This window comes from Marmota marmota, unplaced genomic scaffold (genome assembly GCF_001458135.2).
Source record: "Marmota marmota marmota unplaced genomic scaffold, marMar, whole genome shotgun sequence".
NCBI classification, from domain to species: Eukaryota; Metazoa; Chordata; class Mammalia; order Rodentia; family Sciuridae; genus Marmota; species Marmota marmota.
Window position 1 is genome coordinate 3,097,755 of NW_026000102.1, and position 11,919 is coordinate 3,109,673.

General features: G+C 40.7%; 1 protein-coding gene across 1 annotated transcript in view; it reads left to right on the top strand.

The window, feature by feature from the left end:
• Positions 1–3,219: 3,219 nt before the first annotated feature.
• Rere (arginine-glutamic acid dipeptide repeats) overlaps positions 3,220–11,919 on the top strand; it is a 294,428-nt gene continuing 285,728 nt past the window's right edge. The window contains 1 exon segment of the mRNA XM_048783657.1: positions 3,220–3,648. The gene's annotated coding sequence lies outside the window, so the exon portion shown is untranslated.

Genomic DNA, 11,919 nt, shown 5'->3' on the forward strand with positions numbered 1-11,919 from the left:
AATTGTAGTTCTTGTATTAATTTCCATTTCTGCTCTGCACATTCCTCAATTTACAGATTCACTCTAATGGTGCTTAAAATCAGTTCTTAACTTTGAAGAATGTGAGTGGGGTTTGGAACGGTTTGTTACCACTGACTGGAAGCCCTCAGGTGAAAAGAGCTCTTATGTAAGCTTCCATGTTCAGGAACATAGAGGCTTTTTATTAGAAGAGGAGAAAAATGCAAATAAAGTTCAGTGCCAAAGAGGGGTGAGGATTAACTCCTCTCTTTGGAGAAGAATTTGGTAGTACTTTTGCATTCCAAAAAGCTTGAAGACAAACTAGTGTACAAGGTGTACAAGTGCTTTCCAAGTTTTATATTTTGTTTGTATTACTCAGTGTGTGTGCAAAATTTATTGGTCTGCCAGTTTACCTGCTTCTGTCTACATATTGTTTAAATGCCAATAAGTAGGAAAAGCTTGACTTGAGTACATTAATGATGGCTTCTGTACCTCATCAACTCTTAAAAAAACATAGCTTGCAAATGGGACCCTGGTTAAATTATCAGGGTTTTTATGATTAATCCTAGGCACAGTTATTTACGTTTCCATAAATTGGGGATAAAAGTTATTTTACTAGATTTATGAAGATTAGTAGAAGACATATTTATTTGCATAGATGCTACTTGCTTGTTTGAGATAGGCTTCTTCATGCCAAGAAACATAGAGAGAATATACAAAATGAGTAAAATGGGGTCGTTGCCTTCAGTTCACTTATCATTCCACAGATCTGTGTGCTTGACACTGGAATTTGATGACAGCAAGTGTATAGAACCTTCTCTAATGGAACTCTGTCTAGAGGGAGCTATGACATTAATCAGAAAATCACGCCAATGAATTACAAACTGAGATAAATGCTCTTAAGGAAAGGAACACAGTTCTGTGAGGACTTACAGTAAAGGAATTTGACCCAGAATATGTCCTCAGGGGAAACTTTTCTGAAAAAATGGTATTTGACCTGAGATTTGAAGGCGGGAGCAGGCTTTAACCTGTCTGTGTATGTGGTAGAGAGGCCAGGAGATTATTCCTGTTCAGTGGGAAGAAGCAATGCAGACCACAGGTAGGAATTCTAATACCTGGGGGGAATAGAAGGACTGGTGTAGCTGGAAGGTGGGGTGGTAGATGTGGGTGGATTAGATCAGCAGAAGATGCAAGAAAGAACAAAAGACTTTGTGTAATAAAATGCCATCAAAGCATTTAGACTCCCTCAGAGGCTAAGTACAGTATGAATTCTGAATTTAGAAATTTGATAGTTCTTACCAGCCTTTTTCAATTCAGTATAAACCAGCACTTTTTAAATGGTTTGTGGAGGAAAAACGAACAAACCCAAACAAACTCTCCTCAGACTTTGCTATAAGCCTGAATATAGTTGGTAAGAAAATGGAAGTGAGTCCAGGTACAGGAGGAGATTTTGTAGGCAAGCCTTAGGATGAATTTCATCTCTTAGATATGTGGAGTGATCTCAAAGCCACTTGATTGTAAAGCATATTTTTTAAACCTCAGGATGGTTTTGTTGAGGAACAGTGTTTAGTAGAGTTGATACGGCTAGATTTGCACTATAGTCACCTCCTTGTTTGTATCAATGATAGCCACCTTTCAGGATGGCTTAGAAGTGCTTCATTCACTCTTGCTCTCAGGATATATGCTATTAGTTTTAGATATTCCAGTCTCTGTAGAATAACTTGATCTTTATTTAAAAATGCAGGAATGGTCTTTAAATAGCACACATGCCTGTCAGTTTGGTTATTTGGACCAAAGAGGAAGGGCCTGTGGGCTTCCTCTTTGAGAGACTTTAGAAAATCACTTTAATCTGTCTGAATCTCTCTGCTTATTGGTTAGAGGGTGCCCAATAATTCAACAACTTTCAGGGACCTTGGAAAGTCTAATTAACATTTATAAAGCTATTTGAGAGTTCCTTGAAACTTGCCTGGAAAGTCCAAGGTATAATATACAGTAAAGGTACCCAAAGCGATCATTCAAATGTTGAATTTGTAACTTTTAAATTTGGGCTGATACTGAGTATTTTGAATTCATATTCTATGAGAATCCTTTTTTGTTAAAAGAAAATTTTTTAAGAGGACAAAAGGGTGCTGGGCATGGTGGCCCAACCCTCTAAACCCAGCGACTGGGGAACTGAGGCAGGAGAATTGCCAGTTGAAGATCAGCCTCAGCAATTTAGTAAGGCTCTAAGCAACTTAGAGAAACCCTGTCTCAAAATAAGAAAGGGCTGGGATGTAGCTCGGTGGTAAAGCATCCCTAGGTTCAATATCTGGTACCAAAAAAAGAAAAAACCCAACAGCACACACACAAAACAACTTGGCTATTACTACTAGGCAATACATAAATGCGATTTAGCATGTTGATGTTTTCCATTTGAAAAAATTAGTGCATTATAATTATATATAATGGTAAATTGATGAATTTTTAAGACTTAATGGGGGGGAGTTAACAGTTGGAAATTGTCTTTACATGCATATACAAATGGAATTAATGAGGGAGTCTGGAATGTAGTAGCCAGTGAGTTACATGTTTATTTAAAGCCACATGGTACGGAATGTGCATTTATTTTGCTTCCTTATTAGATGAATTTCAGTCAAGCCCAACTTAAGCTGTGTTTTGTCTAGCAGATGGGTCTTTATTTTCGTGTAGTAAAGGGTTTGGAGAGATTTTATATCAAATGACTTACAAAGAATTCTTAAACTGTAAAGAAAATTAGGGTCGGAAATGTTGTTTTGACACCAATGCTGCTTTCTCCTATGCATCATTGAAACAAATGTTTGGCTTGTCTATGGTTGTTGGTTTCATCTGCATTTGTTAGACGTCAGAAGTGGTTGGCATTATTATTCCTGGCAGAAGCAGAGGCAGTTCTAGGATGTGTGAACTGCTGATCACTCACGGGGATGCGCTGCCTCTTTAATATCTTGCTTGCAGATGCATTTTCTAGCTGACCACGCTATTAAGAGCTGCCATCAATCACACAGCCTCCCAGTTCCGGCTGTCGGGAAGGGAGGGAAGAATGAGGGGAACCGAGGCTGGCTAAGCAAGGAAGGAGATAAAATTGCAGCCGGTATTGTGTGTGTACGCGCGCTCGCGCGCCCACAGCGGTGGCGGGCAGAGGCGCGCGCGGAGCCGGCCGGGCTCCAGTCCGGGTTTTGCCGGTCGCCGCTGTCGCGGGAAGGCTGTTCTTTCTCCCTCTGTGTCTGGGTCACAGGCAAGTGGCAGTGTTGGCCCGGCCGCCCGGGCTGTAGGTGCGGGAGCAGAGCTTGGTGGCCACGCGCAGCAGGCGTGGGCCGGAGCGGCTGCATTCTCCAGCCGCGGGCAGAGCCCGGCCCAGCCACCCCCTCCTCGAGCCACGGGACCTGCGGGCACTCAGCGCTGCCCTGCGGCCGCGCGGGCCTCCTTTTGTTTGGCGAGTGAATTTCACCACTCCGCACCACCGTCCAGCCCCTGCCCCCGCAGGGATTTTGCTGGCCCTGAGCAGAGGAGGAGCGCGGGAGGGCTCGGCCCCTGCTGCCGACCTGCAGCTGGCAAGTGGCCCGCGGCCTCGTGCCGGGAGGGCGAAGTGGTTTCGGGCAGGAAGTTGGGCAAGCGTGGGCGCGGGCGCTCTCGGAGGTGGGTGTTCCAGTGTCCAGCTGACCCCAGAAAGATGAATTCGAGTATCGAGAACGTCAATGGTTTTCCAGCAATAGGTGGCGGGGATTCATCGTGTCTCCGTTTGGATTCCTAGCATGTTAGTTGCCTCAAACTCTGGAAATTTCAATTAAACCGAACAGAAAATATCTCTAGGGAGAGAAAGCACTATATGAATGTGTATATACATTTTCTTCTGAAAGGAAAGCCTGTATAATGCTAAAGTAGTTGTTTGATTTGAAAACCTCATTGCTTATAGTGAAGTAAATTGAAGCTTAAAAATAAGATTCGATTCGATTATGAAGTAATGTGGGGCTACTAAAGCCCAAATATAATTTGTTTTTTTGGGCCAAAACAGGGTTATTTTGCCAGAATAGCCAAAATGCAAGGGGGTAGTCTTGAAGATTTCTTCAAGTTTAAATTGTGTGCTTATATGTGTGTTGGGGGGGGTGGCGTAGGAGGGAAGGGAGATGTATGTGTCGGGGTTTCCCGCTACCCTCCCCTCTTCCCCTTGTTGACTCAGATCTCCTTCTCTGAGGCCTTGGGGAGACCTGCTCGACCACTTTCAGTTTGCTGAGAAAAACTCACGTAATAGGTTACTTTGTTTTACTCTCAGTCTTTAAGCCTCCCTGGCGCATGTGCCATTGCACTCCGTGGGGCATTGTTTGGCTAGAGTCTTCCTTTCAGCCATATGGAAAATCTAAAAAGTGGTATGTGAAAGAATACAGGGGTCAATAGATTACATGTTCCCTTTGAAATTGTATGCATGTGTTCTTTAAAGATTGAGATTTCTGAGTAGAAGTAGAAAACAGTGACAAAATCTTGGAAAATTCTGGGTCCAAAATACTGTACTGAGCCCGCCCCCCACCCCCAAACTCCAACTTTAAATTAGACATGATTTGAGACCTTACACATGGGAACAATATCCTATGGAGGCCCCTTGCTCTATGGGCAATTGTTTCCAGAAGCACACCCACTCTGCATTTTAAAGCATGTGGATTTGGGCCCTGAGAGGCAGTTGCCTTTTTGAATATTTACATTGCCTAGTAAATCAACACAAGGACTGCTTAACAGCAGTTTCACAGTAATGTGAGGGCACCAGTTAGGTGCTTGTATTTATTTTTTTCAACTCTGTAATTTACTGTGTTTAAACTATTTTATAAAGATCTCTGGGACTAGTGAAAGGTGGTTTTTAGTCCAGAGCCCTTGAGTGCTCATTGTACTCTGGCAGGCGCTGGGGCTTGACTGGCTGTGTTTGAAATGTTATTTGATCTCCTTGCATGATAGAATTGACTAAGATTACACTTTTTCCTTCCCTGTGGTCATTGAAAGTGATGCATCAATGAGAACTGTTCAATAACATAAAGACTTAACCCACATCCATTCACTGTAAGGTTTCCAGAAAAAGGCCTTTAGATTTTTGTCTTGTTTTTGTGGTTTTCCATTTATGAATTGAGGAGAGAACTAGTGTGATGTAGCTGAACCACTTCCTTTGTGTGTGTGCGTGTGTGTTTATAGTTTATTGGATATGTTCCAGTCTACGTGGTTGTGATTATTTCTGAAATGTTTGATTGTATATGTGTGTGCACACAAACCCCCACCCCTCAGCTTTGTGTGTATTTTTGTGTTTATTATTATTATTATTTTTAATTACATCGTAGGGTAGGGAACAGAAGGGCAAGATGGTGAACCTTGTCAACTTGTCATTGCAGTTCAGTGAACTGCTTGTGTGTTATGCAGACTAGCTTTTCATTTTAATTAGTGCAACTGTGTACAGTTGTTAGGTCAGAATGCATTGGCGGCTCCCGCAGGGTAGTTTTATCTTACTTTGGAGGTTTTATGGATTTGGCTGGCTATGTTTCTTAATCCTCCTCCCATGGCCACTGTACTTTTCTTTTAAGCAAATGATAGAACAAGACAAGCTTTTATTTATTCATGTGAGAGTTTATTTGTGAGAGAATTATTTTTGGTTTGAGGAAACTGATAAATGATGTACCTTATTAATAAGTATTACATTTATGGTTTTTTTCCATCATCAAAGGGCTTTGCTTGCAGTTGTGTAGTCCAAGAAGCCAATAGAACCATCCACTTATAATAGGAAACCAATGTTTTTGCTTAAAAAAGGGGATAGGTCTTTGTTTTCCTAGAGTTAGTTTGTAAAACTCAGAACAAATAAACATTAGTATTAATGGCATAACATGGTTAGAATGTTTCCCCCTTCTTACTTCTTAGAGTGTACAAAGGAACCGAGAGACACCATGGGCTGGATGATGAGTATAGAAGGGTTTAGAAATGTCTCTGTCCAGGGGCATGTGTGGACAACCTTAAATTTTAAAGTATGTTATTGGCTCCAAGTTATTAGAAAGTATGTACTGTGGATTGGGGGCTGGGGCTGTAGCTCAGTGCCAGATCGCTTGCCTAGCATGTGTGAGGCACTGGGTTTGATCCTTAGCACCACATAAAAATAAACAAAATAAAGGCATGTTCTCCATACACCCCCCGCCCCCCCCCAATTGGATTGGTTTGAGCTGGTTTAGTCTCCAACGTGTATACACCCCCCCCCCCACACACACACCGGATAGATTTGAAATTTTGTGTTTTTTAGGCCCTGGAGATTGAACCCAGGGGCACTCTACCACAGAGATATGTCATACCTAGCTCTTTTTAATTTTGAGATAGGCTCTATGCTATATTGCCTATGCTGTCCTTGAATTTGAGATTCTCTTGTCTCAGTTTTCCAAATAGCTGGGATTACAGGTGTGCACCACTACACTAGCTGGATTTAAATCATTGGATACAGACTTGTAATAAAGTCAGGCCTTGCAGGGTGAAGCAGATTATGTTATGAATAACCTGTTTTCTCAGTGGTCAGGTCTCCTTACTGTCCCCTTTGCTGTTGAGGAGATAAAATTATCTAGAGCTGTCTTTATCACAGGCTTCCAGCGTTTTTGTACGGTACACTTTTAAAAAGGAGCTGAAGTCACAGAAACAAAAATGGGTTGATATTTATAAATAAACCTAGTTTGGTACTGTTTTACTGGTGGATGTGGTATAGGGGATTGGTGTGTGGTGGAAAGGAAAGTTAGCTTAGATGGGGATATTATTTTTTTTAACTTAATGGATAAAATTATCCTTCTTAACCTAAAATGAGGAAAAAAAGAGTACAACATGTGTAGAAGATGTGGGAAAATATTTTCTCTAGTTAGAGAAAATAAAAAGATTTAGTTTGGCCATGAGAGTGCTGACTTTAACAAAAAAGAGGGTAATAAAGAGGTATCCTATGTCCATTTCAAACAGATTATTTCAAAAGTTCATTTTTAAGTCTTTTGTTGTTGTTGTGACCATGTTATTTGATTCCAAATAATGGTGATTTGGGTCTTAGACTTGCCTAATTCTAATCCATGATATAGTCCACATACATTTGAAATGAAAATGAAAAACATTAATGTTGACATTTAATTAGCAGAAAAAAATCAGTGTACTTAAGTATGTATGTATGTATGTATGTATGTTACGGGGGTTGAACCCAGGGGTGCTTAACAACTGAACCACATCTCTAGTCCTTCTTAAACTTTTTTATTTTGAGTCAGGGTCTTGCTAAGTTGCTGAGGCTGGCTTTGAATGCAATCCTTCAGCCTCAGCCTCCAGAGTCATCGGGATTAGAGGTGTGTGCCACCATGCCTGGCCAAATTAATTGTAATCTAGCTCAGTTTTTTTTTTAAACGCAGTGCTGGAATCCTACCTGTGACTTTGCACCTGCTAGGTGAGCACCAACTCCGAGCTATACTCCCAGCCCTCATTCAGTTTTTATTACTGTCACAGGGAGGCTTTTCTGATGTAATTAGGTCAGTTTATTCAGTGTAGCCTGCTAGTTAACTGCTATGCAAAGAGTTGTTCTCAGTTCTGCTGCTTATTCTGAGACTATGAGTTGCTTACCTTCTGTGGCTGCTTCCTTAATTAACATGAGAAAATGATGACTACCTGTAGGGTCTGGGTCGTGTTTAATCTGTTTTGTGTTGCTCTTATAGAATACCAGGGACAAGCTCATTGACAGCAGTAGAGATTGGTCTCAGCTCACAGTTCTGGAGGTTGGCAAGTTCATGAGCACAGCACAGGCATCTGGTGAGGGCTTCATTGTTGCCTCATCCCATAGCAAAAAAGTAAAGGGCAAGAGGGTACCTTCTTATGATGGCTAACCCACTTTTTAGACAACTTGATTACCTCTTAACTAGGCTCTTCTTCCTAACCCTGATGTATGGGGATTAAAAGTTTCCAGTGTATGAAATTTGGGGGGATGTATTCAAACCATGGCAGGACAGAGTGCCTGGGACTGTGCCTGGCACTTACAAGCAAATTCATAGTATTAGGGAGCACCAACTGACTATGTGCTCAGTAATATTTTAGGTATGACAACATAAAAAAGACAAAGTTCCTACCCTCCCAGCACTTCCATTGCAATGGAGGAAAGCAAAACAAATAATACAAAAAGGAGAGCATAATGATTTGTGAAATTTCCAAAGATAACTTCTGGGTATGTCAGCAGTTTTTAGAACTATAACATGAGAAGTCTAACATCATTCTATAAGTCATCATTTTTTCCATGTTAACGAATGCATTTTTCGTACTGTTGGTAGGAGGATGTATTAGCTAATGTTAACAGTTTGGGGTTAATGTGTAGTGGAGGAAGAGGTAGGGACTTTTCCTGGTAAAAGGTGTGTGGTGGGGTGAGAAACCAAAAAGAGATTAAAGAATGATTTGTTAGTATAAGTATTCAAGAAAATAGGAAATGTTTTAGAGTATTAGTTGAAAGTTATGTGTTGAGATTTAAGATTTTACCAGGTATGGTGGTGTCTGCCTGTAATCTCAGCACCTTGGGAGGCTGAGGCCAGAGGATCTTGAGTCAAAGCCAGCCTCAGCAAAATCGAGTCACTAAGTGGCTCAATGAGATCCTGTATCTAAATGAAATACAAAAAAGGCTGGGAGGGGCTGGAGTTGTACCTCAGTGGTAAAGCGCTTGCTCCATATGTGTGAGGCGCTGCTGGGTTTGTTCCCAGCACCACCCAGCAAATAAAATGTGTTTAAAAAAAAAAAAAAAGCTGGGGATATGAATCAGTGGTTGAGTACCCCTGAGTTCAATCCTCAGTTTGGCCCCCCACCCCAAAGATTTAAGATTGGGAGAGGTACCAGTGATTGAACCCGGGGCACTTAACCACTGAGCCACATCCCCAGTACTTTTTATATTTTTATTTTGAGACAGAGTTTCACCAAGTTGCTGAGGTTGGCTTGGAACTTGCAATCCTCCTGTTTCAGCCTCCCAAATTCCTGGGATTACAGGCGTGTGCCAAAGTGCCTGCCATGTATTAATATTTTTTTTTAGTTGTTGGTGGACCTTTATGAACCTTTATTTTGTTCATTTATTTATATGCAGTGCTGAGAATCGAAGTAAGAAATAAGCACTCCACCACTGAGCCCCAGCCCTATGTGTTAAGATTATTAAGAGTATGGTAGGTACGTATGTATAGGAGAGCTCTATGAAATTAAAGTATCCCATTAACATTTGAAAGGTGAACAATTAGATCTGTTCTCCTGTCTTCTTTTCCACAAAGTGCATGGGCTTTTGTAGTTTTAAGAAAGGGCCAGTTTATATATGACTGTTGGGCTTCAGAGGAACAAAATAGAGCGCATATAGTGCTGCATTTGAAAACTACTTTTGGTTCAGAAATCTCCAAGTGGTGCCTGCTGCTGTGTTCACACCTATTTGTACCATTAGCTCAGCAAATTATTTACTTATAATTTTAAAATAGCTGATTAGAAGAATATATTCAAATCTCTGCTGGCTTTGAACCTCAGCAGCAGTAGTGACTTGACTTTTATGTATTTTAGTAAAATGGCAGTTGAAATTTCTTCTTTGGCATGGCCTTCAGGATTTCTTAGTTGAGCCAATTTATGCTTTGCACAAACAACAGAAGCAGTTGAGTAGGTTCTTTTCTATGTGGTTGTCTCTCAGAGTGAGATTGGAGAAATTTTATTAATTTATCACTCCAAAGTGTTTTTGTTTTACTGATATTTTTATTTATTTATTTTTTGTGGTTCTTGGGATTGAACTCAGGGGTTCTGAGCTGTATCACCCAGCACTTTTTATTTTTTCATTTTGAGACAGGGTCTCATTGAGTTGCCCAGGATGGCCTTCAATTTGTGATTCTCCTGCCTTAGCCTCTAGAATAGCTGAGATTACAGGAATGTATCAACACACCCATTTTTATCATTTTAAATATTTAAAAATGTTATGTATGGTTGATACTTCCCATATATGTGGTATAATATATGATGAACCTTCTGAAGTTTTTTATATTACCTACCAACCAAGGACCTTCAACCAAATCTATTCTCTATAATGAATCCTTTTTTTCTTTTTCTTTCTTTTTTTTTTTTTAATTTTAGTTATAGATGGACACAATATCTTTACTTTTTTTGTGTGGTGCTGAGGATTGAACCCAGTGCTCACAGGTGAGAGGCAAGCGCTCTGCCACTGAGCCACAATCTCAGCCCCTGAATGCTTTTTTTCTGTTACAAAGATTTAATAGAAAAATTTTTTGGAGGGCTCAAATTATTAAATTTTAATTTTTTGCTCCATATATTACTATTTATTTGCGTAGTACAATGAGGTTTGCATAAATTAAACCACAGGAAAAATGTTTAAAATGTTATCTAAGAATTTTGTTTTAATTTATTATTTTTTGCAAGGGGGAGGATATGTGAGTGTGGATAGAACTCAGGGACACTTAACCACTGAGCCATATCCCTAATACTTTTTTTGTATTTTATTTAGAGACAGGGTTTCACTGATTTGCTTAGGTCCTTGCTAAATTGCTGCGGCTGGCTTTGAACTCAATGATCTTTCTGCCTCAGCCTCCTGAGCTGCTGGGATTACAGGTGTGCACCACTGCATCTGACACTTTTGTTTTAATTTAGTTTGTTTTTTTGCAGTTCTGAGGATTGAACACAGAGGTACTCTACCGCTGAGCTACATCCCCAGCCCTTTTTTATGTTTTTAATTTGAGACAGGGTTTCCCTGTCTTGCCTAGGCTGGCCTTGAACTTTCGATGCTCCTGCCTCAGGTGCAGAGTTGATGTCTGATGGAAAAGAACAAAAAGTGTGCTGCAAAATGTAATCATTAAAACAGTATGGCTCCTGCCCATATTTCCCACCTTTTGGCCATCCCATGGAGCCTCTCCTGGGCCTAGTACATAGTATGTAGGAAGGAGGAGATAAGGGGAAGAAAGTTAGAGAACAAAGGAAGCTTAGGACATATAAAAAAGGCAGAATGTGCTCACTTCTTGGGATACCAGGATACCAGCTATTGCCCCCTTCTCCCTCCTGGGAGGAGTCTGTTACCCCTTTTAAAATAAACCCTGTCTTATATGCCTTTTTTAAAAATATTTATTTTTTAGTAGAAGTTGAACACAATACCTTTATTTTATTTATTTTTATGTGATGCTGAGGATCGAACCCAGGGCTTCGCACATGCTAGGTGAGTGCTCTACCGCTGAGCCACAATTCCAGCCCCACCTTTTTTCTTTTTTTTTTTTTTAAAAAGGAAAGAAAATCGGTGTTTTTCAGTTATTAATATTTTATTATTTGTGGTACATTAAAACATATATATAGGGCTGGGGATGTGGCTCAAGCGGTAGCGCGCTTGCCTGGCATGTGTGTGGCCCGGGTTCGATCCTCAGCACCACATACAAACAAAGATGTTGTGTCCACCAAAAGCTGAAAAATAAATATTAAAAAAATTCTCTCTCTCTCTCTCTCTCTCTCTCTCTCTCTCTCTCTCTCTCTCCCAAAAAAACAAAAACAAAAAAACCCCAAAACATATATATATGTTTGGTATTGGGGATTGAACCCACTAAGCTATATTCCCAGTACCATTTATCTGTCTGTCTGTCTATGGACAGAGTCTCGTAAAGTTGCTCAGAGCCTTGCTAAGTTGCTGAGGCTGGCTTTGTATTGAGAGTCCCCTGCTTTAGCCCATGAGCCACTGGGATGACAGGTGTGTACCACTGCTCCCAGCAACCTTAAATTTTTAAACGACTATTGCAGGGCATAATGGTGCATACCTTCTATGACTCAGGAAGATGGCAAGTTTGAGGCCAGCCTGAGCGACTTAGAGAGACCCTGTCTCAGAATAAAAAAATAAAGGGCTGGGGATGTTGCTCAGTGGTTCAATGCTTTGTAAACCACCCCCCCCCCCCC